The following is a 25,559-nucleotide window of genomic DNA, read 5'->3' as shown; positions in this document are numbered from 1 at the left end:
AGCTCTCGCTCCTCACCGACTCTATGCACTTCACTTCATTTATAGTACTCTATCTCATACATTTCTAGACACAAGATTTAAAAAATTAATATTTGACCGAGTTAGGGTATAAAACTATAGAATAGATTAAAAAATGAAATGTCTAGAGAATAAAGTAGGAGACATTACTATCAGCCGTGTTTAAGGAGTATAGTTTAAATTCGATGAGCTTTCAAGACATGACTAATCTATGCCTTCGAAGGTGGAAAATACTGCAACATCTAATCTTGATTCATGAACCGAATGTTGACAGGAACAATATTTGATTATCCATGAATTTTCGAGCTCTTAGCTTTGCTTATACAGTATATTTAAGATTTATTTTAATTTTAGTTAAAAATCCTTCATCTTAGCATTTTATGTGAATCGACGTGTGATAATTGAATTTGGTATATCATTTCAATTTAGACAGAGATATTAAACCCAAAATATAAAAGCGAAAATAAATAAGGCGCAGTAGTTAACGAAAGAGCTGTTCGCTGACTGTAGAATTAACTTGAATACATTTCCATCGCCAGCAAAATTTCTTCAAGGGGAGCAGATCTCGTTTCTCATCTCACTCGATCGGAGAGATCTCTGCCATGCCGCTGGCGGCTTCCGCGATTTACTTCCTCAATCTTCGCGGCGATGTTCTTATCAATCGCCTCTACCGTGACGACGACGGGTCAGTCCTCCCCTCCAATTTTCTCTTTCTATATATTTATGCTTGAGATTGCTGTAATTGCTTACGACAATTCTCTCGAGAATTCACTGGAAATGCTGTTTGTAAATGAGATTTATGTATTATATGATTGAATTTCCGGCGTTGTTGCATTTCTTTTGCTACCGCTAAGTATAGTTGAAGGTGTGAAGGAGATGTGGAGGGATATGGGTGAAATCAGTAACCTGGATAACTTGTGTCATATTGTGTAGTTAACGTTTTGTGTTGAAGAAATGGGATTTGAATCTGAAGTGGTAACTGGCTTGGAGCTTTGAGGGTCTTTTTCAGCTCTTAGATTAATGGAGATGCAAAAGAAATAAGATGATAGCTCTTTGTTTACATGAAATCTCTGGTGAATTATAAAAGTAATAGTGTATACCCATTCTGTCTGGTGAATTATAAAAATCTTGGTTGTTTTTTTGAACTCTTTACGGTGCAGAAAAGGCAACATTTTTTTGCAATTAAGGCAGCCATCAGCATCTGAATCTGCTGATTCCGCCCTCAATTCTGTCGAAAGAGCTATTAGTATTAAATAACCTATGGATCCGTTCTGCTACGATAGTTTTGCATCTTGATAGATTTATCATGTCGATTCCAACAGATAGTTAAGGATTTTTTTCTGTCAAATGTCAATGAAGTTAAAAGCTCATCTTTTGTGTGCTTGTAGTGGTCAAGAAGACTGAGGCTATTCAACTTTTGACATTTGTTTGGATTTTATAGTCTATAAAATGAAGTAACTTCTATAGAAATAAAAATCACAAATGGTGAATCAGTATAATCTGACATGGTTCAATAGGTACTCCACAAATAGTATATACTATACTCCTACAAGATAAGATTATTAGGAAGTGATCAAGGTAGCACGGACTTGTACAACTGAAGGCTAGTTACGCAGGCAATAGAAGAGTCCTGGACATGCTTGGACCATAGAAATCTCAGAATTGCATTTAGTAAGATGCTAAATTTGAATTAACTGCTAGCTTTGATTTTAGAATGCAGTGGAAGTAAACAAATATCAGCCACAAAATGAAAGATGTTTGTAGTACCAAAGTTTTGTATAACAGTACAATGAAAAATATGACATTCTAAACCCTTATTCATGTACTATCCATTCTGTGTTCTGTCCACCCCAATACTTCCAATAATCTTTTGTTGACGTAGCAGATTCTTGTAAATCATGCACTGATGTTGTATCCAGTCCAAACTATCTTACCTGCATAAAGATACTTTTATACATTTGTCCTGTTAAAGTGTGGTCAGGTGCCAGAAATATATGTTTACGATAATCGGGTATTTTGATTGAAAATTGGTGCCTGATGCTACCCATGGAAAATTTAAATTAGGAAAGATCATCATCCAAGTATCCAACTAATCATGACCACTAGAAATTCACGAGATATCATCTTATGTACTTGACTTGATATCTGGTATCTACCGACCTTCTGGGGTTAAGCCGTTAAGGAAAGGCTGGACTAAATCTGCTTTCTAAATTCAAATCTGAAATTGATTTATCACTGGCAAGTAATTCTTCTTCACCAACTTCCGTTCATCCGTTGTGTAAATGACTAAATGCTGTTTTATCATTATTGAGATTTTGGTTCTGGGTTCCAGCTCAAGCCTAATGCTGTGAATTTTAGATAGAACTTAGTTTTGTGCTGTTTAGCTGGAAATCCATCGCTTTCATTTCTTGAATTACTATCTTATTTGTTTCTTGGTTCTTGTTGATTGATCTGAGACTTTATATAATTACATTTACACAAAAAAGTAGAGTATATACATATGTATATCTAAATAAATTATCACATTAATCTGAACATGCATAACAGTGTTTCTGCTTAAACTTATCAGAGGCAACATGGTGGATGCCTTCCAAGTCCATATCATGCAAACAAAGGAACTTGGCACCTGTCCTGTTCGGCAGATTGGAGGATGCTCATTCTTTTACATGAGAATTAGCAATGTCTATATCGTGATTGTAGTAAGCAGCAATGCAAATGTCGCTTGTGCATTCAAGTTTGTCGTTGAGGTATCTCATGGTTAAATTTATCTTATTATGTGTGCATCATATACTAGCCTAGCTTGTGATCCCTTTCTGGGGATCTGTGTGCTTTGTGGAATACCTTGTAGTTGGAGAATTTAGTGGATATATAGTTTTGGGTTGGTCTTCTCCTCCCTCTCATTAGTCCTTTACAGTAGATATTATATAGTTGTTAATCATTATGAACTTATGATCACTGAAGCCTCAAGAAATAATTTGTGGCTTTGACTAAGCTGTTAGGGAGCTTATATCTTTCACATATTTTTCTAGTTCACTTGATGGCTGATGCGATTATGTTCTTACGTTCAGGCAGTCACATTATTTAAATCATATTTTGGAGGATCTTTTGATGAGGATGCCATCCGCAACAACTTCGTTCTGATATATGAACTGTTAGATGGTATGTCTACTGAACATTTTCTTATTCACTTTCTTCTCAAGAAGACCTTTTGTGTTATGAGAAGTAATTCCCTCACTGAAGTTATAATTATGAATATGTTTGCTGAAGGAGTATCTGTGACAGTTATTTGTTTTGTTTTTTTTTCTGGAACTCTTTGGCGTGGCTTATGTTATATTCCATTCTTCATTTTCCATGGGAAATAAAAAATTCACAGGGAGCCTTGATCTTGATGTGAATTTTTTTAGTTTTTACAATCGTTTTGCACAAAACGTTGATGCCAATCAAATCACTGAACTCTCTTTATTAGCCAAAGTTAGGGTATAAAAGATGAAGAATACTTGTCTTCTATTGTTTCTTGGAAGTGTTGGATAAACCTGCACCATACTTCCAGTACTCGTTAGTCGTTAGTGAATAAAGCAGTATGAAGAGTAAATAAAATCTTTGTGGAGCCAAACTGGCTAAATGGCTGGATAAAGTTCTGATGTTTTGCATTTCGATTGCAGAAATTATGGATTTTGGTTATCCTTAAAACCTTTCTCCTGAAATCTTGAAGCTTTATATAACTCAAGAGGGTGTGCGCTCTCCTTTTTCATCCAAGGTCAGAGGTTATTCATGACTATCTTGTGGATGTATTTGAATTGTGGAAGTTGTAGCATTGAAGAGATATCTAACAGATTAAGTTGTTTGATATTATTATGAGTGTGTGATACTAACCTTTCCCATGTGTGAATAACTTACAGACTGCTGATAAACCCGTTCCAAATGCAACTTTACAAGTTACTGGTGCTGTTGGGTGGCGCAGGGAGGGCCTAGTATATAAGAAAAATGAGGTAGGGTATTCAGATTGCTACTGTTGTAGTTTTTCCTCTTGCTATCGAAGTGACCCAAACAGTTTTTTTCTTCGTAGGTGTTTCTTGATATTGTGGAAAGTGTCAATCTTCTTATGTCTTCAAAAGGTAAAGTATCTATTCATTGTGAAATAGTTGCATAATGCATTTTTATTCTTGTTTGCCTGGTGCCTGCTACCATTTACATAGTATGGATGTCCTTATTTTTTGATGCAACTTTTTTAATAATGCCCATTTTCCATATGTCCTTTGTAGGTAGTGTTCTACGTTGTGATGTAACAGGGAAGATTCTTATGAAATGCTTTCTTTAGGGGATGCCTGATTTGAAGTTGGGATTGAATGATAAAATCGGACTGGAGAAAGAATCACAGCTCAAATCCCGGCCTGCTTTGTTACTATTCTTTAGTTAGTATTCACCTAGGCAATACTAGGCATCTTCCATGTATTCTCTAGCCAGTTTTATCATTATTAACCTGTACAATGATATTATGTTTTGCTTGGTAACCAGTTTTTTTCTATTTTGGGTTGCAGTGGAAAAACTATTGAGCTTGATGATGTCACATTCCATCAATGTGTGAACCTTACAAGATTCAATTCCGAAAAGACTGTTAGTTTTGTTCCTCCAGATGGTGAATTCGAATTGATGAAGTAAGCTGATGTTTAAATTTTAAATTTTAAATTTCCTACAAAGATATCTAGAGTTTATATTAAATAATGAGTTTTATTATGGTACATTTGATATAATTGTACGCACATCTCTTATATCTTACCATTTGTACACAATCTGTGTTATGAAAGATCTTCAATAGATCAAATATATCACTAGGGTAAGCTTAGATCTACTTCATTCCTTTTTATTGGTAATACTAACTCTAAGTAGGATAAATCTTGACTGACAAAATTCCAGGTGTACTCTGAAAGTTATTCTAGAAGAATCATTTCTTTATTTTGTCTTCTGAATCTCTTCAATGCTGGTTATGGTTGCCTTAACTACATTTTGTTTAGCTTTGAGAGTCACATTCAAATGGGAAATGTAGGGCTAATTCCCTCTTAAACATTTTATTACCAGTTACAACCAATCATTTTTATTTTTATTTTCATGGTTAGATATTTTAATCTGGAATTTAATAAGCAGAGCTTTCCTTGACTTTACCAGCTTTCTTATACCTATAATTGCCTTTGCACCACAGGTATCGTATTACTGAGGGAGTTAATCTTCCATTTCGGGTTTTGCCAACTATCAAGGAACTGGGTCGAACGCGTATGGAAGTGAATGTAAAGGTTGGTGATGCAAACATTGATTTCATATCACTTTTAATAGCAACAGAAATTTTCATAACACTATTCTTCATCATAGGTGAAGAGTGTTTTTGCGGCTAAAATGTTTGCACTTGGAGTGGTTATTAAGATTCCAGTTCCAAAACAAACAGCAAAAACAAGTTTTCAGGTGACATCAGGGAAGGCAAAGTACAGTCCTTCTATTGATTGTTTGGTCTGGAAGTTAGTTCTTTCTAGTCTGTATCATCATGTAAGCACCTTTGAGTTTTATTCCAGTGGAATACCTTCAAGTTCCTGTTCTATTCACTGTCTCACTTAAATGATGGTTTTTAAAGAATGCAATGCTGTATTATTAAAATTAAAACTAAAGAGCCAGGCAGAATAATGTAAATAAACACTGTTATAAATCCATGAGTAGCCTGGAAACTCCTTGCTAGACTTTCCTTTCAGAACACCAAGTTCATGTCTATAAAAATTGAGCTGCAATCTCCTACCGAATTGGTTTATTATTTCTAAAGTATGAATTTGAAATTGGACATGTGATTGATTGTTGACTTGCAATATATCTTACTTTTGCCAGATATTGTTTATGTCCAACACCTTTACTCTTCTTTCTTTTCTAAACTTAAGAATCAGGGTGATCCTATACATGCTGCTCTTACTGTTTATTAATTGGGGTACTGGCAACTGTTGCCATATTTATCTACATAAAAATCCATCCCAAGGGGAATCATCATCGTTAATAGTACATGTTTTATGTCGAATTAGAGTGTAATACTTTTGTTGCACCACTATTTGAATGCATGTAAAGCCTCAAAATCTAGAGAGGTGCTTGATACAGAAAGGGAGGGAATGTCATGTCTTTCCTATCTCCTTTCATTCCTTTGCTTGGTAAAATTTTTTCCTTGGAATCACCATTCTTTACTCAAGCACATTTATATGTTTTATTTGACATTTTACTTTACCTTCTCCTGCTCTCTTTATAGTGAAAGCTGTTCTGCTCAGTTTGTTTGGGGTTATATGGTAACTTTATTCATTGTGAAACAGGATAGAAAGTTTTGTAATATGCTTTTTCATGTTATTTATTAAGCTTGATCGTGGGCTTTCTGGATTCTTTTCAGGATAAGAAAATTTCCGGGGCAAACTGAGCCGACATTGAGGGCTGAAGTAGAGCTAATATCCACAATAACAGAAAAGAAGTCTTGGACGCGGCCTCCATTTTCCTAGTAGCGTAATTCTTAGCAATGCATGCTAATTAATGAGATCAGAAGTTTGCAACTTTGCGTAATACTCCCTCCGTGTTCCATAAGAATATGCACTCTTTCCTTTTCAGTCCGTCCCAAAAGAATATGCACTTTCTAATTTTGTAAACTCTTCTCTCTAATGGGGTGGGACCCATTCTCCACTAACAATACTTTAATTACTTTTTCTCTCTACCTATCTCTTACTTTACCAATTTTGCATTAACACTCGTATCGAACCCAAAGTGCATATTCTTTTGGGACGGAGGGAGTAGTATAATGAAGTTGTCTGTGCAAGTCATTTTAACTGATATCATTTTAAGTTTTTTTTGCTAGCGTCAACTTCAGGGTATAGTTTATTTGCAAAAACTGCTCAAATCTTTGTAGTTGGTGTGGTTTTTGAAATTAGCTTTATATTCTGGGTCAAGATTTAGGTTTTGTGTTGTTATCAAAATTTTCATTTGATTTGCTGAAACAGCTTTAAGTTTTGTAGTGTTCTGGCCAAAGGTTTTAAAGATTGTAGGGTTTAGTGCAAGGAGATCCGGGGATTTTGCATGTATTTGGAGCTTCTCTTTTAAGGGTAAAGAGGTGTAGTCGAGACTTAAGTCTGACTTTAAGGAATATCTGGAGGTTAAATTTATAAATGTTAAAACTTAAAAAGATTATACGAAAGTCAAACTTAGCTACAATAAGGTTTATACTCCCTCCGTTCCCAAAAAGTTTCCCACATTGTGGACGACATGGGTTTGAATATAGTGGTTGGTGGTTTGTGAGCCGAGTAAGGGTCCACTTCAAATGTTTTGGTGCGTGTGGTGTGTTGTGCGGGCCCTACTATAAATGGAAAGTGAGAAATAGTTGGTGGATGGAGGAGTATTACATAGAAGTAGGATTAACCTGATAGCCAATTTACTGACATATAGTATATGACAACATAAATGATATTGGTGTTTGTCACCATCTAAAAGATAATGATAACATAGCCTTATTGTTCAGATTTAAGCTTTGCTGGATGTGGTTTTTGGCTATCTTTTGATTCTTAATTTCCTCACCCGCTTTTGGATTGCATAATATCCTTGAATTTGCTTTTAGGACTTCAACAAAATAGTTGGTATGTTTTTGACTGACACCACCATATGAGTTTGAGATATAAATTGTATCCTCTTTGCTTGTGTTTTACATATGCTGTTTTGTTTGTTTCTATTCGGCTGAAATAATTTTTAGAATGAAGATTCTTAGTAGTTTCACATGTCTCTTGCAATTCAACCATATACATGGCAGGTACCTATGTTCACAGCTTCTGGATTGCGTGTTCGTTTCCTGAAGGTAGTTGCCAGACTCCATATGATATGAACTATTCAAATCTAGGACTGCTATAATTTTATTGCACATATTTTTGCAGGTATGGGAGAAGAGTGGCTACAACACCGTGGAATGGGTTCGTTACATGACAAAAGCTGGTTCGTATGAAGTTAGGTGCTAAAAATATTGAAGAGTTCTAGCAACATGTTTTGGGAGATTACAGAAGGAATATCCCCGATATACCATGGCCCAACGAAGTTCTGTATCTGCACTATGTATGCTCTACGGTAAAGGTTATTTGGCGAAACAAGAAAATACAAACGTAGTTCAAGTTGAGTCGATGTTTGTATACAGGGGCTGAATGTACACGAACAGACTTGTTCATTTGCAGTTTGTTCGCTAACCTTTCTTGTATAGTGTTGTAGGCCACATGATTAGGCACTATTGTATTCATTCGATGATTGGAACCATAGGAGCTGTGTTTTTGTGTTATATCTGGTTATGTTTATTGTGCGTTTTGTATTTTGGATTTGCATCTTCTACTGATATAGTAATCGTTTGTTTTGTCTTTCAGAATAATATATTGGGAAATTGGTCTCTAAAACCATAAACTTTGCTAAAAATTTGGTATTTCCCATGAACTTTAAAATTGGTATATAATATCACAAACTTTTGTACTTTGTTTGGTATTTCCCACGGCATGTCTATTACTATATTTGACTAACTTACGATGCTTTTTTTATTATCATACTTGACACAATTAAATCAACGTGATTTTCAATGAGACTTTTTATCCTACATGTTATGAACTTAAAAAGTGATTTAAAATAACATAAAACGTATCACGGTTGTCTACATAAAATAAGATTTTGATGAAAACATTTTATTTGAGTTTGAGAAATACCAAATAAAATGCAAAGTTTGTGATATTATAGACCAATTTCAAAATTTATAGGAAATACCCAATTTTTGAAAAAGTTCATGGTTTTAGAGATAAATATCCCTATACGCAATCTTTCTCAATGGAATCAGTTTTGATTAATAAACAAGATTTGTAGGGTTATCTGGCTGCAAAATTCATGGATCACGTTATAAAATTTTAAAAACTGTACATGTAGATTTATAAGTCAAATTCTGCTGGAAATTAACATGGACGGATCAGGATAGGAAAATTATACAATTCCCTCAAGAATATAGGTTTATAGGAAGTATTAGAAAGAGATCAAATTTTGGCGTGAATTCAAATTTTTATTTTTTAATAACTCAATTTTGTAATATTCCTATGCCTTGACGCCTTGTTGTTAGAGTTTGCATTCTTTCAATGTACCACTAAAGAATTGTGGTTAATAATTTTCTAATGATAACTTCGACTTTCTCATCGTCTAAAAATTAAGTTATTGGAAGCGAGCCATTGCAAAATGTAGTTAAAAAAACCAAGAAATATAAAAAGTAAAAACCATATAGTAACACATTATAATGAGCCTGAGTCAACGTTTCCATAAAACTAAATTACTACAATACTTTGTAACAAGTTCCAATTATTTTTACTTTTTTCTTGGAAAGCCTATATTCTACGCTCATACTTCAAAACATGAAACAAAGAATTTAAGGGTTAAAATAAAAGAAATTTGAAATATGACAAGTTTTAGATGTGAAACCAACTTTATTATGTTAATTATACAATACTATTATATGAGGAAAAAAAAGACTGTTATTTGCGTATACCGACATAGAATGATAGTCCATCCGTCATCCGTGTAATATATACTTATTAATTGCTTTATTAAATAATGAATAGACCTATCAATATTATCACAAAAAGCAAAAAGAAAGAAAAATGACAAAAATAAAAAGCACAGATGCATGTATCACATCTTCTGGGTGTCTATTAATTGACCCGTCTTTACCAAGTTTTAAACAACATACTAATTATAAATGATTAAAAATGAAGTTGTCGCATTAAACTTTTTATATAAAGTTTTATTCTATGTTTAAATATTCCAGGTCGAGTCGCACTAGCCACCTGACCGGGAATGCGCAGGGACGTGATTTCGCCCCCATCTTTGAAACGCTGCGATTTCCACATTCGGTTTGAGTTGGACTGGGCCTCAAACTATCAATTTAGTCTATTTGACAACTCCAGCTATCATAGAAATTTAGATAGCCATTGAAAGTGAACTTTATATTAGTTTTCCCAATAGGTGTAATGTATTTTTGTTAAAGCAAATTACTGTCCTATGTAAGCAAATAACTGACTCGGTGCGAGTTTTAAGAAATATCAAGAAAATAGTGGAAAAAATTAGTGGAATTTGAGTTCATTGTTGTATACTCCCTCCGTCCCGCACTACTCGCACATTTCCTTTTGGGCACGGAGATTAAGGAATGAGTGATAGACAAAGTCAACAATTACGGCTGTAGGTATAAATTGTTACTAAAAATGGAAAGAGTGCAAATAACTTGGGACGCCCAGAAAGGAAATAAGTGCAAGTAGTGCGAGACGGAGGGAGTATTATTTTTATACCCCCACCCCCCCGTTCCATCATAAGTGAGTCATTTTTTCATTTTGGGAAGTTTTTGTTTATAGTTGAGTCATTTCCCTATATGGTACTGTAATAATTAACTCACTTTTCTTTTTCTAGTCCATTATCTCTCTTACTTTATTCATTTTTTTACTTTATTCTATATATTACTTCTCTCTTACTTTTCTGTCCCTTCATTTAACTAATAAACATTTTTTTCTATGACTATGTGCCGAAATAAAATGTCTCAACTATAGCGGAACAAATGGAGTAATATAAAGTGAGTGAATGAAATAATGGAAAAAGAGGTCCACTTACCAAAAATGAAAAAAAGGAAGCAAAGTGACCAATATTTTTTGGCTCCTGAAACAAAAGAAAAGGGTACTAGTGTATAAATCAGAACAACTATCTAAATCCAAAATCAAAACAAACTAGGTACTTCAACATCACCAAATCAGACAAATGATACTTCGATCGGATGATTCTCGACAACACCAAATTCATCAGATGAACAGTTGGATGGACAAAATTTAGATTCTGGACAACAAAGACTGAGGATGTAGAGAATAAGAGTAAGAGAATTGGAGTAAGGATGAAGATGACGTGGAGAATACAATACATGGGTTTATAAGAGAGAAGAACAATTAAGATTGTACCAGTTGGAAATTTGAAATCGGAGAATTGGAAATAGTGAAAGTTATGCCTCTCTCCTCCATAGCCGATTATACGAGAAAATTGGGAATAAGATCGATGGAGACATAATTGTTCATGGATTGTTACGGGGTGTAGAAATGGGTATGATATTAAAGGGAAGAAGACCTATGGAATGAAAATTGAAATTGGAGAGGCTCTATTGGAACACAACTTTTATTAACCACTCATTAACCATTATTTTAATTAAGTGGGTTGGCACGCCAATTTAAAAAGTTGAAACTAAATATTTCCTGACAAATTTGTATATTATTATATTAAATATCCTAAACCTAAACATGTTAAAATAAGTGGATTGAATATGGGCAGGGTTGGGCTCGGGCTGGGCTTGGTACGGGCATGGTTCAGGGCTGGTTCTGGGTTTACAAATAGGCCCAAATGGAGCCCGTTACACTCAACAAGCCCAACCCAAACCCGTTCCATTTCTTTGACGAACGAGCCCAGTTGACAACTCTAAAAATTAGCTATTAGAAAATAACCATCAAACTCAATTTTAATGGAACAAATAGATCACAAAACCGGTGGATGTTGTAGGTGACCGCATCCGCAATCCAAATAATAGTGTAAAAGCACCAAACTCAATTTTAATACACCAAATAGACCATAAAACCGGTGGAAACTATAGGTGACCTAAAAACACCAAACTCAATTTTAATAGATCAAATAGACATAAAACCGGCGGAAGTTGTAAATGATCTAAAAAGAATGTTAGATATTAACAAGTGTTGGCTATTAGAAAATCGTGCAATGCAATGGAAAATAGAGAAGCATATACTTGTTTGATGTATATCCCAATGCCTTTAATCACATATGTGCGTAAGTTCGGTCCTCTCCAATTGTTTAGAAACATGTTGAATGGGAACTCTTGGCTCACATTTGCATTGACAAATACATTGCTCTCTGCCAAAAAACAAATAAAGGAATCTATGAAAAATTATATTTGCAAATTCTTGTACTCATTCTGTTCCATGTTAATTGTATCATTTTACATTTTGGAAGTTCCATGATAATTGAGTCATTTATATTTTTAGCAAAAAGTAACATTCACTTTTACTTTATTATGTCTTCATCTCTCTTAGTACTTTATTCTCTACTATTTTATTAACCTTCCAATTAACACACTATTCTTAATCTCTGTGCCGAAAAGAAGTGTCTCTATTAACAAGGAACTAATGAAGTACTTTACTCTCTCTTACTTTATTCTCTCTATCTCTGTATCTTTTTCATTTCTTATTTTTCTTTCTTACTTAATTCACCTAACACAGTTTTTCTTAAATTGCGTGTCGAAAAGAAACGTCTCTATTATCACATAACGGAGGGAGTAAAACTGCATCAAATTCTGTAAACTAACAGCCAAATTTGAGCCAGGTGTGTGTGAAAACCGCCATATTCAGATGAAGGAACAAATCAGTAGGGCGGACGAACGGATCAAGAAAAGAAGGCAAAAACTACGACATTAAGTTGATCAAGTCAAAAATCAAGCGGAGCCAGCAGGAATTCTGCATTGGGAGATAGAGCTAAAGACGTATGGGAATCAATCGTATTTAAGTTTGTTAAACATACCAAATTGTTTTATTAGGTACATTACGAAGCAATAGATAGCTATTGCCCGACAAATTACTCATAAAACCTCGCAGTACAAATATGCCTCAAGACTCAACAATGAAGTGATATGTTCATGTTCAGGACATCAATTATATATATTAAATAATTTAAATTAAGAGTATGTGGATAAGTGAGAATCTATACATACAGATTTTAGTGTACACACGGTCACAATTGAGATCAATCCAATTATGTACATCTGTTCCTTTAGTTTTGTTAATGCATATATATGGTCAATTATAACAGCCAGTGTAATGGATATGCTTGCAGAAGCAGCAATCCATTTGAAGAGGAGAGAAACAACAATCCATACGAAGAGGGGAGTCATCTCTGTAGAAGGTTAAACTGTTATCAGGACTTTTAGTGGTTGCCAGAGTGAGTATTACTTATAATTTGCTATTGATCATTGCAGAGAACATGATGATGATGATGATGGTACAGTAAAGTTCCCTCTACATGTTCATGACATATTCAAGAAGCTTATCACACCTTTTTGTAAATTGGGTAAATCCCCTCTAAAAGATACTTTTGACTCGATCACATCTTGTCTGAAGAGCGTAGACTTGTTTAGCACGATGTTAGAAGACACGACAACAGTGGATATGCTTCAAACCACAACAAGTTTTTGGTTTTATTCAATTACCTCAAGCACCCTTTGAGGCTGGTTTCAAAGTCATATAATAAAGATGATCACAGCAAGATGATGGATGAGGAAGACGAGGAGGAAGACGAATGAGTTGAAGATATGTAATTTCTGTGTAACACCCATATCTTCTCCTACATACTACGAGTGTGTTGTTTCTTGCAAATATTTCAAACCATTACCTTTAATTTTCCCCTTATATGGTCAGTGCGGAAATTCTTTGAAATGCCAAAGATTCAAACTCTATACCAGCTCAAAATTTATAGATATGGATACAAGTCTATGTTGGTGTGATATTTGTGGTTTGATCACAAATGGAAGGGTGCATGAGTGTGAAAAGTGCAAGATGGTGATAGATGTGTAAAGTGCATCTCTACCGTCAACTATAAGGCATGCATCTCACCCACATCACACTTGCAATGCAACTCTTTAAAAGCCATATCACATGGTGTTAAGCTGTAGTTCTTGTACTATTTTTTGGTGTGATTGAATAAGAATTAGATCGTCTTCTCCGTGGATGTAGGTCTTACGACCGAACCACGTAAATTCCCCTTTTGTTCTTCTTCTTGTTTTCATTCTTGATTGGCATCGGATTCAATCCGTTGAATTGGAATCACAATTCACATTTTAGATACGAAACCAGCTTTATTATGTTAATTATACTACATCCGTCCCTGAAAATTTGTTCCATTTTTCCATTTTTGTCTGTCCCCCAAAAATTTGTTCCGTTTCACTTTTTACCATTTTTGGTAGTGGACCTCATATTCCACTAACTCATTCCTACTCACATTTTATTATAAAACTAATATATAAAAGTAGGACCCACAATCCACTAACTTTTTCAACTCAATTTTCATTTCATTTCTTAAAACCCGTGTCGGGTCAAAGTGGGACAAATTTTTGGGGACGGAGGTAGTATAATAATATACGAAAAAAGAGTGTTGTTTGCATATACAGACATAGAAAAATAAGCCATCCGTCCTCCGTGTAATATATATTAATAACTTGCTTTATTAATTAATGAATAGACCTATCAATATATATAATCACAAAAGCAAAACGAAAGAAAAATGACAAAAAAAAAAGAAGAAGCATAGATGCATGTATAAGAGCATCAACAATGGGCCGCCCTAAGATGCGCCCTAAAGCCCGCCCTATGCACCGCTACGTCAGCATTTTATCCTCCTGCCCTTCCACCTGCAGTGGGGCGCCCTAAGCCGCGCCTTAGGACGCACCCTAAGGGGCGCCCTAAGCATTTTCTTCTATTTGAATATTTAAATAACTAAAAAAATTGGGAAAAACCTTTATTTCATTTATAAAATTAATACATTACAATACGGATTTTAAAAAAATACGCAAACTCAGCGACGGCGGTTACGGACCCACACTTCTTCAATCATGTCATTCATGAGCTGCGCATGGTCGTGTTGGTTGCGCATTGAGGCCTGTCTAGATTGAACCTCATTGAAGCCCGTTGACAATCCTTGAGCGGGGGGCGGGGTCGCCGTGCCGGAGGAGCTAGATGCACCTTCGTCATCGGTTCAATCGGTGATGCTCATACCCTCATGTTCGACTATCATGTTGTGTAAAATTATGCACGCATACATGACATCGGCGAGGACTTCCTTGAACCAGAGACGCGCCGGCCCTTTCACTATTCATCACGGGACTCCAACGTCTGGACAATGCTGAGAAAAAGGTAACGAGGCATCCTAAACCGACGACGGAAAACAGCCGGGCCCCATCGTGGTTGGTCGGCAAAATAGTCTGCAACTAGACGTTCGTGAGCTGTGGCGTGATCGCGTCGGACAGACTTCTGACGTCGAATAGGCCTGGGGATCTGCTCCGCCTCCTCCGCCTCCTCGCGTTGCATTATGGCTAAGCATTCCGCCATTGCGTCGTGCACGACTGTATTTAAGGCTCGAGTCAAGGTCGGACTACCGTCCTCCGAGGAACTCCGGTGGTCGTCGTTGTTCATTTTGGCTTGTGAGATTTGGAGAGATGTGTGAGAGATGAGAGAACTGATGCGAGAAATGTTCGTATGAAAAATGGAATGATAATCGAGGTTTAAATAGACAAATTTCGAATTTAAAAAATTAAAAAAGAAAAACAAAAAGGCGTTGCATCGTCCGCGTCTCCACAGTGGGCGGACGATGACGCGGATGATGCCCTATCGTCCGCGCTTCGTCCGCGGACTAAGCGTCGGGCGCGGATGACGCATCGTCCGTCGTCCGCGGAACCACAATGGCGGACGATAGCGCGCCCGACGCATTGGGCGCGCTATCGTCCTCCCCATTAGTGATGCTCTAATACCTCATCTTCTGGGTGTCGATAGATTGACCCATCTCTACCAAGTTTTCAACAACATAATAATTATAAATGATTAAAAATTAAATGGAATTGTTTACAATTATTTAAACGATCTTAAGATTATAGTAAATGATAAGTTAGTGCTTAGAAATGTGTCAATTCGATATCAACGATTCAGCTGAGCTGATTGAAAAGTGTTGGTCGACATTCAAGTGAAGTGATATTCTTTTGATTTTAAAAAAAAAAGTGGGATTTGTGTTGATGACTTCCCTAATCACATAAAATGTTGAAAGTAGAAGCTAGCTTAAAATCAGTTGTCGTGTTTCAAATGTGTATACGTATTTGTACCTAATACTATGATTTAATTCAATATCTGGAATGGAATAAATGAGGATATACACTACTGCTACTACTACTACTATTCTCAAATATATGTATGTCACAAAATATATTGAAGTTGGTGACCGATTTGCAAAACGAAAAAAGTGGTACAGCCTGTACTCTCTCCACTATTCCATTTCCACAGCTCATATATTATACATACATACCCTAACCCAATCACCATGTCCATCACATTTTCAATTTATCCATTATTTTCACTTTTTTTTCTTTTTCCTTTTTGCAACTTTTTATTATTTTAGGGTTTTCGTGTGATGTGATTGTAGATACTCCATTAAACTGAGATGGAAGGGAGAGATATTTATGGGTGAAACTTCTTTAATAGCTGTCTCAAGCTGAGCAAAAGGGAAAATATTTAACTTAGATAATCCTTTGTGCTTGAATCTACTAAAATTATTAAACATCAATGCTCGAAGGCGGTTGAGAGAGCAGACTGAGTTGGTCAATCTTTCTCGAAAATAAAATACTCCCTATAAAAAGATTAAAACATTACTACTATATTTGAATACTTTATAATAAAATAAATGGAGTACGCAACATAGTAGTATTGGACTAATCAGGTACGCACGCATGTTCAATTAGGAGTGCGTATTTTCCATATGTAGTAGTAGTCAATTCCTACTTTGTAATAGTGAGGCAAATGGTTTATTTACACAAGGTTAATGATTTTATTTTTATTTTTATTTTTATTTTTATTTTTATTTTTATTATAATACATGTAACAAACAATATGTGCCAAATGAGACGGATAAGCCAATGTCGGAACTGTGAATGGCTTCATTCCATCCCATCAGGGAAAATCAGAAAGTCTACAAAGTTTCTGGAAATTCTAGTAAATATCTATACTTTGGGAGAAAAATCATAAAATTTCAAAAGTTTATGTATTTATCGGTAAATTAATTTTTTTCTATTAAAATGGCGTCGTTTCAATGATTGTCAATTTTGCTCTACAGGTATGTCGGTTTCAATTTGGACAAAAAATTATTTCCAGGGAAATTACATGAAAGTCTAAAATTCGTATATTCAAAAACTAGACAAATAATTTTTTTTTGATATATTTATAAAAACCATAGTTGATACCATCTCGTTCACTAACTATATTTTCAAATATTAGAAATGAGTCACTCACCTTTTAAAAGACTTTATAAGGAGGAAGACTATTCATACTTATATAGATGAGTTATGATCATTACCAAGTCGACGAGGGATAAGATTAAAGAGTTTTAACACGTCACCTCACGTATGGGTCAAAATGACACATTTCCATCACGTGTGTAGGTAAAAGATGAGATAAAGAGATAAAATCAATTATCGACTTGAGCCCACTCTGATACCATATTAAAAATGGACACTAGCCCTTTAGAAGGTATTATAAGAAAAAATGTTATCCACACTTAAATAAATGAGCTGAGATCATCACAAATTCGATATGTGACAAGATTTAGGAGTTTTTAACATAAAACTCTAGGGTTTAACCCGAAATTTGGTGTTACAGATTTTGATTGGTGGCACAACAGTCCCATTTAGGGAGGGCTACACCTAAACGTGCACAAACCGAACCGGACCGGCGGTTAACCGCCGGTTCGGGCCCGCCGGTTCATGAACCGGAACCGGCGGTTTGAACCGTCCGGCGATTTCCCGGGTCTTAATGGCAGGTTCAGGTTCGCAAATTTATTGAACCGTGAACCGGCGGTTCGACGGTTTGAACCGCCGGTTCAACGGGTCAAATAGTGTTCAGTAGGCTAGGGGTTCAGGTAGGGTTGAGGTTAACCGGCGGTTTTCGGTGGGAACCGGCGGTTTTCTGGGAAAACCGCCGGTTTTCGTCAGAAACCGCCTGTTTGGCAGCCGGTTTCCGCCGGTTCCGGTGACTTTTCAGAGGCTAGGTCGTAGGTGCAGTGTTTAGGCCTGCAAAACCGGTCATAAACCACTGGTTTTCTGACCCAAACCGTGGACAAACCGCCGGTTTAGGCTTGAACCGCCGGTTTCGGCGGTAAATCGGCGGTTCGGCCGATTTCAAAAAAAAAATTTCATCCAATTTTACTCCTATAAATACCCCACTTCTCCTTCATATTTCCTTACCCCATTCTTGTGTTAACAAGGATTTCATTCTCAATCTTCATTTCTCTATTCTCTCCTCATTCTCTCTAATTGCGCAAGTTTACGTTTCAATTCTACACTTTCTACTCACTACTATATTTGTTGTTGTGCTCATAATTTACCACTTCATTTATACTTCATACATATTTCATTCCAAGTCCATACTACTTTCATTTATCAATATGTCTTCTTCTCGTGGTGGATCGGGACGTGGTGATCGGGGCAAGGGAATAGCCCAAGATCAAAGTACTTCGCGTCCCTCAAAATCTCGACGACCTAGTCGTCGAGATGTTATGGAAGAGGTTTCCCGATTGGCAGCCGAACGCATGCAAGTAAGTAATGAAAAATTTGTTTTCCAATTCATATTTCAAAATTTCATAATTTTTTTTTCCGTTCATACTTTTAACTTCTACGTACATAATATTTGTAGATGGAAGAAGAGCATAGGACCGCCATGCTACTTGCTGAAATGCAACAAGGTGGGGGTAGGGGAGGTCGTTCCCAACAAGATGAGGAGTTCGACGTTACTATATCGTCGGACTCGGACAACAACGAGGATAGATCGCATTCTCGTATTCCTTCTAGCACCGGCGGAAATGAGGAGATGCCTCCCCCTCCACCCGCTAACCCGGCAAAAGCTTTGAAATCGGACATTTTTGTCAAACACTACAAGAAGGTCCCGGTGGTGATTCCAAGTCCTCACGATCCGAACTCTCAAGAAGAGACTTCAGAGTTTCATGTTTACTGCAACTATTGCGATAAAGTGTACAAATGGTCCGCCGGTGGTGGATATGGCACCCTCCGTCGCCATTTGGTGACAAAGCATCCGGTAGAATGCGGCACTACCTCTACCCAAAGCCAACTAAACTTCCAACACGCCGTCTCGGGTTCGTCAGGTACGCCTCTATTTAAATATGAGAAAAAGAATTTTGATGATACAATGACTAGATGGGCGGCTATGAATCATTTGCCCTTTAATGTTTTTGATGACAAAAGTTTTGAGGTTACTATGCAAAGTGGTTTGAATGTAGCAATCAAAAGAATAGGTAGAATGACCGTGCAACGATCTACCGTTCGGCAATGCTTGGAGAAAAAGGTAGAATTATCACGTTATTTAGTTAACTTGGGCAACAGGGTGAACATTTGCTCAGATGTTTGGACGGATTGTTGTAACCGTCATTCATACATGGGTATTACGGTTCACTTTGTGGACAATAGTTGGACTTTGAACAAGCGTTTAATTGGTTTTAGAGAATTTGAAACTCCACACACTGCACCCGAAATTGCTTCTTTGATTATACAAGTGTTGAATGAGTTTCAGTTATGCAACAAGATATTTTCTATTGGTTTTGATAATGCAACTGCCAACACCGCAAGTATCGCCGATTTGATTGCGGCTTGTACACCGGTAATTGGAGGTAAGTATTTTCATCAAAGATGCATTTGCCATATTTTAAATTTATGTATACAGGATGCGCTTGAATTATGGCAAAAGCATGTTTCTCCTATTAGAAATGCAGTTAGATTAATCCATCAAAAGCCACCTATTGGCAAAGCATGGAAGAAATTTTGCCATCAAAAGAATGTCAGGTACACGAATTTTACTATGGATGTGTCTCATAGATGGAATTCGACATATGATTTTCTGAATTCTACTTTGACACATAAAGATGCTTTATGTGATTTTTATAGAACTAATCCCTACCGTGATTTATATCTTTCGCATAGTTGTTGGGATAACAGTTTGGCTTTATTTAAATTGTTCAAATATTTTAAAAATGCTACTGTTGAATTGTGGGGTGTTTATTATTGCACTGCTGTTCGTGTTTTGGAGCATTGCATGTACATATCCCTTGGTTTTAAAACTGCAATGAAAAATGCTTCCTCTTCTCCCGAGTTAATGTGCGTTTTGTATTATATGATTGAAAAATGGCTCAAGTATTTCAGTGAGATTCCTAACGTGTTTTTGATTGCAAAGGTATTGGATCCAAAATGGAAATTAGCAGGTACCTCTAGAATTTTAGATTTTTATTATAACAATTTGAGTTCAATTGATCTTGGTCCCCTTCAAGCAATCCAATCCGGTACCAGTGAAGAATTTGGAGTCGACCTCTCAGAAACCTTTCAAATAAACCTCCCGGACCGGTCAGTTGTGCAACAAAACCTCGAGTTTAACTTGCGCTCCCTCTACACCGAATATGAAACCAAGTATAACACCACTCACCAAGTCAGAAGACCCCCTCCTCCACAACATAACTATGGCTTGGCATTTCAAGCCGATTATGATGACCCCGACGCGCAATCCCAACTAGCCGACCTATACAACTACAGCACCGGCGGAAGGTCCTCAGGTATGGTCAGTGAATTAGATTTATATTTTGATTCACTCTTTTCCTTTGGTGATGAAGGTCCTACTCCTCCCGCCCAAATCGACGTCCTCGATTGGTGGGGAACCCACGAGAAAGATTTTCTCATCCTTGCTTCAATGGCCAAGGAGATTTTTTCTGTTCCGGCTTCCACCGTAGCCGTCGAGTCCGCTTTTAGTGTTGGCTCGCGCGTGTTGGATGAATCAAGAAGTAAGCTCTAGACGAAAAATATGGAAGCCGTGATGTTACTTGATGATTGGGCCAAAGCTGACGTCCGAGAACAAGAAAATGATTGGGATGATCGTCAAAGGGGGTCACAAGATGAATTCACCGGGGATGAAGCTTAGGCCAACCGTCAACCGCCGCCGGCCAAGCCAAATAGGTAAGTAAGGTAAGAGAACTACGCGGACTTTGATTCCCTAATGCAAATGAGCAATTGGGATACGTAGGCACCTCAACTTAAATTTTAAATTTAAGTTGAGCTCAAGTCCTTTTTCTTTTATTTCTTTTTTTCCCATTAATTCCTACTTTAAAAATATGCAAATACAGTTACATAATTGTATTTGTATATACTCTAGTCGATGAAGTATATTTCTCTATACGGCTAAATGAGGGAAACTTTTGACAATTCTACTATAATTGTTGATTGTTAGACGAAACTCAACATTTAAAGTTGAATTGCTAATGGTGTCCTTAATTTAGTTATGTAGAAAGATCTTCTTCGCCGGTTAAGAGTATATATATAATACACTTATACGTTTAAGAACTTCAACGTCGTTCTTGTCATTTGTAATTAGTTGTTGACTAGTAGTCTCATTTGTATTTAAATTTTGTTTAAGACTTCAAGACCGGCATATGTTTTCGATTTGTAATTGTTGTAACTTGTAAACATGCAATTTCAATAAAATTGCAACTTTAGCCGTATTTTTTTTAATTTTATTTACTCACATTTCATACATAAACAACTTTGAAAGTGTAATGTAATTTTATTAAAAATTGAATAGTTGAACAATGCAAAAAAAAAAAGTCGACGAACCGTCGAACCGACCCGGAACCGGCGGTTCAAGCCAAAAACCGGCGGTTTTGAACCGCCGCGTAAACCGCCAGTTTTTTTAACCTGAACCGGAACCGTCGGGAGCTAGGCGGGCCGGTTCAGGTTCAAGCGTTTCCTGAATCTTGAACCGCCGGTTCATGAACCGGAACCGGCGGTTCGTGACCCTTGTGCATGCCTAGCCATACCACATAAACTTCCTTCTCATGATTATTCAAAATTAAGTTTAAAGGCTCAAAAATATGATTTAATCATGGAAAATTGGTGGAGATAAACCATCTTTCCGATTTATTACTGTTATTAGAATTTAGCTATAACCCGAAATTTGGGTTTAGGGTCTTAGATCATCCTCATTCGTGCTCTTGCCAAAGAGTACGGATGTGGGCTCGGACCCATTTTTATCAGTACTTTTTTACTCCTTGCTCTTAGGCAAGAGCACAACACCAACATCCATGCTCTTCCGCAAGGACATGCTTAAGGGTCCCACCATTCTATTATTCAATTTAAATAAAAACATTTCCATAATATTAAAATGCATTAAAAATATCCGGAATACTATTACAAATTACAAAAAAATTAAAAATTACATAATTAAAATACTAAAAATTTAAAATTACATAATTAAAATATTAAAAATTTAAAATTACATAATTAAAATCTTGGGTAGCCACCCGGAACTTGAGAACCTTGGGTTTGAGGAGGGGCCAAAAATTGCGTTTCCAAACTAGAAAATGGTTGTGAGTCGAACCATTCGTGGTTCCAACCGCGGGAGTCGGAGGGGTGATCGCCGGAGCCGGACATTTTTTTTGTAAGTAAGAGTGAAAGATTGAGAATTGATAAGAGAAGATGAGAGAATTTAGATGAGAATTGTGTAGTGTGGTGTGAAATTTTTGGTGTGGAAGTGGGGGTATTTATAGATGAAAATGAGAATTTTGGGGAAAATTTTGAAAAATAAATTTAAAGTGAGGAGAAAATGGATATAATTTATTGGGAAGTGGGAAACTATTTTTTTATTTAATTCGAATTTTTTAAATTAAATCCGATTTAAAAAAAATTTCCAATGGCATTGCCGTTGGCCAATCAGGCGCCGCCACGTCAGCGGCACGGACGTGCTCGACGTATCGAGCAACGCCGTGCTAGCAGCAAGAGCACAACGGCGAGCAAGGGTCAGCCGCGCCAGCGGCACGAACACCGTCCTTGCCAGCTAGCACCGCTGCGGATGCTCTTAGAGATATAGAACACGTGAATCGGTAGTCCCAATTAGGGGGCCAATAGCCTAAGATGCGATTGATTTTCATTTTCTCATGATTACATTTAATTAATGGAGCCATACTTGTAAAAATGATTTCAAATCAACGATGTGAACTGTCAATCCAACTTGTATTCTATTTTCTCCACTGTCCATTCAACTGGCTAGACTTAATAATTATCTACCGTCCTACCCATCATATTGCACATATTTACATATTCCTACTTAGTGGAGTAGTATTTTATTTAAAGTAGCTTTTGATAATCCTAAACTACTAGCATATCTAAATTTGGTATGGATGGGGCAGCGTCTATTCTATTTGAACTCATTACTTACGTGTATGCATGGCTAACATATAATAGTAATATATAAATTTAAAAAATTAATACTCCATGTGGTAACTAAGGAGCTAGAGTTCTTAATCTCTTAACTGTACGCATCTAACAGTTTGGCCTTATCTGCACAATTGTTTGTGTGATTCTTGATGGATTATATATAGTTTGATTGGGGTTGTATTTTTTATTAATTAATCATATTTTGTGGACTGCACTATTATCATTTTACAAAAATCATAGCTATCAAACGTTAACATGTAGGTGTAAATATTTTTTTTTTCTAAAATTTAGATTCTTTAAGATAAATTTTTCGTAACCTCATTATCAATCCCCTCACTCTATAGTTCCTACTTTAGTCATTGGGATCGCAAATGGATGTGCCGGTTATAAAAATACACGCATAATTAGACGTTATGGAGATTACATTTACTATCCTTATAGTTGTCCAAGAAGTCAAATTAAAAGGGGACATTGTCTCTTTCTTAGAAGAATAAAGGAGAATGATGATTATGATAAGTTTGGTTTGATATAGATTTACAGGTAGTTCATTTTCTAATAGTGATTTTGTTCTATTCAATGTAGTTGGCACTATTTTTTTTTATCCTTGTATCATTGTCGTAATATTCACTATCGTCTCTTTTTTTGTATTATTACTACTTTAGTAGGCTTTAAATTCTTTCGAAAATTCCAAATCTATTTTCTATATTTGCTATTTTTGTATTTGAAAAATAGGTTTAATACCTTGATTAATAAAAAAGATTAAATTCGTATTATTACAAACTCATTAAGATCTAACCAGCTAACTCACTTTTGCAATAGTAGTGATAGTTTTATTAAAGTTATCATAATAATAATTAATCAAATATTTATATCTTATTAAAACTTATCATATGTATATGAACAATTAAAATTATGATTTTTTCAAGAGGTTTGACCAATCAAACTAGCTACTGATCTAATGATTTAATATTGGATATATAATCACAGGGTATGCTACTACATTTTAAAGTAGAAACGAGCATTATCTTTAATTGATCGATAATTTTGGTGGTTGATAATTGCATTTGATCGATAGTTTTGGTGGTTGATAATGCATTTGCGGCGGCTACTGATCTATCTTTCTTTCTCTATTTATTAAGACTATGATAAACCTCCACCTTCTATATGTACGAGTCATGAATTTGTCATAATAACAATTTTTTAAGTACGAGAAGCAATATAAGCATAGGAGTCAAGTTGTGTACAAGTGGGCATTTGGTCCTTTTTTGTGAATTATGCCCTAAATAGGGTCAAACTAGTCATACAAATATGTAACTAATGATATTCATTATTAAATCAAAATCAATTTGTCTTACAATTTTTGTAAATCTATCTTTATTCTTCTTTAGTAACATGAAAATATAGATGGAATTATAGAGTATATAAAATAGAGAAAAAATGATAATTGAATATTATAATGAGAATAGAGGAGACGTATGCATTTCAAACATAAAAGGTTGACATCTTAGTTGAGACAAACTAAAAACAAAAAGGTGAACAACTTGAATTAGATGGATGAAATATTTTCTAAATTGTACTCCATTCGTTCCAAGATAGTAAGACGTTTCCTTTTTACACAAAATTTTTAAAAAATGATGTTTAATGGTTAAAATAGAGAGAAAATTAAAAAAAGGAGAAAAAAATAAAGTATAAGGCCATCCACAATAGGAATAGTCCAGCAATAGCCCAGCCATAGCCTAGCCATTGCCACATCATCAGCACTAAAAATCCTCCTGTCACATCATAAATAGTCCAGCCATAGCGTAGCCACATCATAAATAGCCCAGCCACATCAATAGCCACATCACTAATAACAATTATATAAAATGAAATAATTAACAATCACACAATATACGGAATTTAATTTACGAGACATACGGGAAACATTAATAATACTATTAAAAATTTAAAAAGTACAATAATTTAAAAATATTACAATAAATAAAAAAAAAGTACAATAATTTTTTAAAAAGTACAATAATTCACTCCTCGTCGCCGTCGTCGTCTCCTCCGTCGCTGTCGCCACCATCGCCTCCGCCGCCTCTACTCCCGGCAGCTTCCCTCCGTGCCGCATCCAAATCCTCCTGCATGCTCAGGAGCAATGTTTGAAGCAAACTCTTCTCCACGGGGTCCACCGCCGCCCGCCATTCGGCCATCGTCTTGACCATCTGAGCGCGCGTTTGTTGACGCGCGAAGAATTTGAGATCCGCTGTGGATTGGCCAAGGGGGGATGCCGACTGGACCTCCTGTGAACCCCCGGCGACCCCCATCGCCTCCCGTTGAGCCCACCTGTGCCCAACCGGGCGAGTACGGCGAGCAAACGAACGAGGGGTCGGGAACTCCTGGGCCGTCTCAGGGAGGTCGTGGGAACCACCGCTACTGCCGCTGAAAT

At 36.2% G+C, this 25,559-nt stretch overlaps 1 long non-coding RNA gene and 1 pseudogene across 2 annotated transcripts; one reads left to right on the top strand and one right to left on the bottom strand.

The window, feature by feature from the left end:
* Nucleotides 1-456: 456 nt before the first annotated feature.
* On the top strand, nt 457-8,335 carry LOC121755216 (annotated as a pseudogene).
* Nucleotides 1,768-11,221, bottom strand: LOC121755217. 2 transcript variants are annotated; one of them, XR_006040661.1, is made up of 3 exons: nt 11,019-11,221; nt 10,681-10,913; nt 1,768-1,952 (listed from the first exon to the last, which is right to left on the bottom strand). It is a non-coding gene; the product is annotated as an uncharacterized LOC121755217 (long non-coding RNA). The 2 variants fall into 2 exon arrangements; XR_006040660.1 differs by lacking the exon at nt 1,768-1,952 and having other exon boundaries at nt 10,617-10,913.
* Between the last annotated feature and the right edge of the window lie 14,338 nt (nt 11,222-25,559).

The sequence above is a fragment of the Salvia splendens genome, chromosome 11, assembly GCF_004379255.2.
Source record: "Salvia splendens isolate huo1 chromosome 11, SspV2, whole genome shotgun sequence".
NCBI classification, from domain to species: domain Eukaryota; kingdom Viridiplantae; phylum Streptophyta; class Magnoliopsida; order Lamiales; family Lamiaceae; genus Salvia; species Salvia splendens.
Note: the sequence above shows the minus strand (reverse complement) of the source record. Positions and strands in the feature narration are given on the sequence as shown.